At 44.7% G+C, this 4,136-nt stretch overlaps 1 non-coding gene across 1 annotated transcript; it reads right to left on the bottom strand.

Moving 5' to 3' along the window:
• Window positions 1–1,233: 1,233 nt before the first annotated feature.
• LOC122929863 lies at window positions 1,234–1,319 on the bottom strand. The gene has a single exon (XR_006388078.1). It is a non-coding gene; the product is annotated as a small nucleolar RNA SNORD71 (small nucleolar RNA).
• Between the last annotated feature and the right edge of the window lie 2,817 nt (window positions 1,320–4,136).

Raw genomic sequence — 4,136 nt, 5'->3', positions numbered from 1 at the left:
GAGGAAAGATCTCGTGAGGATGGTATTGTTGTCGTCCGATTGTACGGTATCGACCTCGTCTTTTCCTCCCTCGGCATCTGTGCTCTCCTCTCCGTCCTCCTCCTCTGAGTCTGGTATCGAGGGCTGCAGCGCCATCTTGCTCAGCCGTGCTGGTGAGAGCGCCAGCTTCTTTCTGATAAAATGTTCCATCTCCGTCTGCCCCTTTTTGTGTTTAGGGGTTGCTTGATGGTCTCTGGGTTTGTCTCTACCGATTTTTACCATGTTTGTCTGGGTGTCTTTATGTGCTGAAACACGGGTCTAAGCGGCAGGAGCTCTGTCTCAGACCTCCATCACGCTCAGCGGTCAGGCTCCGCCCCCCCTTGTGTGTCCATTTTCTGAACGCCATATGTTTTTTTTTTTTTTTTTTTTCTGCCGATCATCTTGTGCAGGGGCTTGTCTTTTGCAGAAAGAGTTGAGGTTTTTATTGGTGCAATTTTTGGGTACATAGGATTTTTTGATCATTCATTATTACACTTTATGGTGCAAGGTGACCAAAAAATTGGCTGTTTTGGAACAGTTTTTATTTATTTATTTTTACAGCGTTTATCTGAGGGGTTAGGTCAAGTTTTATAGATCAGATCGTTACAGATGTGGCAATACCTAATATGTATACTTTTTCTTATTTATTTAAGTTTTACACAATAACAGCATTTCTGAAACCAAAAAAAATGATGTTTTAGTGTCTCCATAGTCTGAGAGCCATAGCTTTTTAATTTTTTGAGCAATTATCTTAAATAGGGTATTATTTTTTGCGTGATGAGGTGACGGTACTATTTTGGGGGTCATAAGCCTTTTTGATCGCTTGCTGTCGCACTTTTTTTGATGTAAGGTGACAAAAATGAATTTTTTTGCACAGTTTTTATTTTTAATTTTTTATGGTGTTTATCGGACGAGATCTATCATGTGATATATTTATAGAGACGATCGTTACGGACGCGGTGATACCTAATATGTGTATTTTCTTTTTTCATTTTTTATAGGAAAAGGCAATTTATTTTTTTCATTTTACATTTTTATTTATTTATTTATTTTTACTTTTATTTTTTTATTTTTTTTTTATCAAGTCCCTCTTGGATCATGAAGATCCAGTGGGGCTGATGGCTGTACTATACTTTACAATGCTCTTGCATTGCAAAGTATAATACAATCAGATGCCCTGTAGGTGGCAGCACCGGACGCTTTTGCCGCGGCATCTATGGGGTTACAGCAGAGTGTCAGCATAGAGCTGACACTCTTTGCTGATGGCGGCGGCTCAGGAATGGAGCCGCCGCCATCACACACAGCAGGGGGACCTAACCGCATCGGGGGCAGCGCTGGAAGACGGGGGGCCAACATTGGCCACAGCCAACATTGAGGGAGGTGGGGCAGGAGGAATGTATGGGGCGGGGAGGGGGCAGACCGCATCAGGGCACTAGGCAGGCTGATTGAATGTGGAGAGAGCTTCAGGTGCAGGTGGCAGGTGGACACAAGGGGGGGCTTGGAGGGGCACAGATCGGGGGGGCACAGATCGGGGGGCACTAGGACACTACCTGACTTCAGGCTTTGATCTGCAGAGCGCAGATCAGAGCCTGAAACCTGCATTTTAACACTGACGCAATCCAATTGGTTAGTCTGCACAGACTAACCAATCGGATCGATTGCCGGCAAGGGAGCACTATGATTGGTCCCGTACCGGCAATACTGAACTGTATACTGTCCGTGACAGCAGCAGGGCTGGGGCAGAAGCTTTAATCCAAGCGCTTTGCAGTGCTTGGATTAAAGAGCTGCCATGACGTCTATACACGTCGTAGCTGCACGGGGTATGTGCAGATATCACGTGTATATATACTGATTACGGTCGTGAAGGGGTTAAATATTAGCCGCAATATAAGGAAATTATTGCCTTTGCTGGATCAACAGTTGTATATAAAACATTATGGATGTCGATTGGCTATATTACTGAATCTAAGTTTGTTTTTAATGAAATTTTATATTGAATATTATTTGTGTTGTGTATAAGCAGCAATGGCATATAAAACGCAATGTTGAAAAAAAACGCGTATTGGAAATATTGGAAAATCCAGGTCTTCTACACCTCCTTGGGATGATGTGATTCCAGTTTGGATTTTAGCTCTTGCCATAATCCCATATAAAAGGATGTGGGGAAACATAAAAAATAATAAAAAAAAAGGAACGTGTATGGTTTATACCTTCTACCGGCATGCTGGGATAGTAGTTGCCCTGGATTTTAAAGCTCAACAGCTGTGTTACAGACCGGCGATCGCTGAAGGATCCTCCACCCAAAAACGGTCATATGAGCTTTAAAGGGCTTCTGTCACCCCACTAAACTTGCTGGTAGCAGCCGCATCCTTCGATCGTAAAGACGCCCCCTCCACATTGTGATTGACAGGGCCAGGGAACGGGATCGTTCTCTGCTGGCCCTGCCTGTTTGCATTTAAAATCTTGCGCCTGCGCCGCGGCCGTACCTGTCTTCAATTGGCGCAGGCGCACTGAGAGGCGTCCGCTCGCTCGGCCGCTCTATCCTCAATGCGCCTGCGCCGATGACATCACATCTACACCCGGCGCAGGCGCATTGAGGATGGAGCGGCCGCCTCTCCAATTGAAGACAGGTACGGCCGCGGCACAGGCGCAAGATTTTAAATGCAAACAGGCAGGGCCAGCAGAGGACGATCCCGTTCCCTGGCCCTTTCAATCACAATGTGGAGGGGGCGTCTTAATCGCAGTGTAGGGATTATAAGTAAGCAAAAAAAAAAAGTTTAGTGGGCTGACAGAAGACCTTTAACAAGTCACGTAAGCGGACATTCAATTGGCGTCTGGTTTGTTGCGAACATTCCACGTTCCCGTAAGGATAAGAAGACACCGGCTGATACAGTTGCGTTAATAGGTGGGACGCCACCTTGATAAACTATCGCACTGTGTCTGTTTGATACCCCAAGTTCTTGTGACTATTTGCTTACGCTCTGTTTGCCTGAAACCTCAGGTAGGAGCAATATACGGGACTGATCACCTTATCAAAGCTGAACGCAACCATTTGAAAGGGTGATTTCAGCAAGTAAGGCTACTTTCACACTTGCGTTCGGGGCTCCGCTTGTGAGTTCCGTTTGAAGTCTCTCACAAGCGGCCCCGAACGGATCCGTACTGCCCTAATGCATTCTGAGTGGATGCGGATGCGCTCAGAATGCCTCAGTCTGGCAGCGTTTGTACTCCGCTCCACTCCGCAGGCGGACACCCGAACTCAGCTTGCAGCGTTCGGGTGTCCGCCTGGCCGTGCGGAGGCAAACGGGTCCGTCCAGAGTTACAATGTAAGTCAATGGGGACGGATCCGTTTGAAGTTGACACAATATGGCTCAATTTCAAACGGAACCGTCCCCAGACACCAGACGGATCCGCTCTGAACTCAAGTCTGAAAGTAGCCTAATATAACAAATTATGAATTGCAGTTCTACATTGTAGCTTCTGACATACATCAATTGATTGTGGTCTTATATGCTTTATCCATTGCTGCTATTGTGTAATTGATGTGATTTTATTTATTGCTGTTATTGTGTGTATTTAATGATATTTGCTATTTTATTCATTTATTTATACTGCCATTTTAGAGAGCACAACCTCCATTTAATAGATATCTCATCTGATTCCATATTTGAGTGCCTGGTCCTATTTTCAATATTATTGTTCATGATAGTACCTAACAAGCAGTGTTGCAATGTGGTGATCAGAAGGTACGGTATAATGACAGGCTGTTTCTCTTCCTCTGTAAGTTCAGCAAGAGACAAACATCCACCTACTCTCAACCCATTCTTGTCTAAAAAGGGGCTAAGCCTCCTAAGACGGCTTTGTTTTGGGAATGTCTTTAGTTTTTTGATGCAGTAAATTTCCTTCTGGAAATATTTGTTTTGAACAGAAGAAATGATAACAGACTTTTCCTGAGCAAGTTCTTCTATATTGACCTGTTCATGGAAACCTTCCCACCTTCTGACCTGATCGCTATTAGTTTCTCTCCGGAAGGTTTTAGCGATATGGATGAGTCTGGGTAGGGTCTTACCTAATATCTTCCAGCAAGAAAATATATCAAAGCAATGTAAGTGAAGTGTGGC

The sequence above is a fragment of the Bufo gargarizans genome, chromosome 2 (assembly GCF_014858855.1).
Source record: "Bufo gargarizans isolate SCDJY-AF-19 chromosome 2, ASM1485885v1, whole genome shotgun sequence".
Lineage (NCBI taxonomy): Eukaryota > Metazoa > Chordata > Amphibia > Anura > Bufonidae > Bufo > Bufo gargarizans.
The sequence above is the reverse complement of the archived record's forward strand: the minus strand, read 5'-3'. Positions and strand labels throughout refer to the sequence as shown.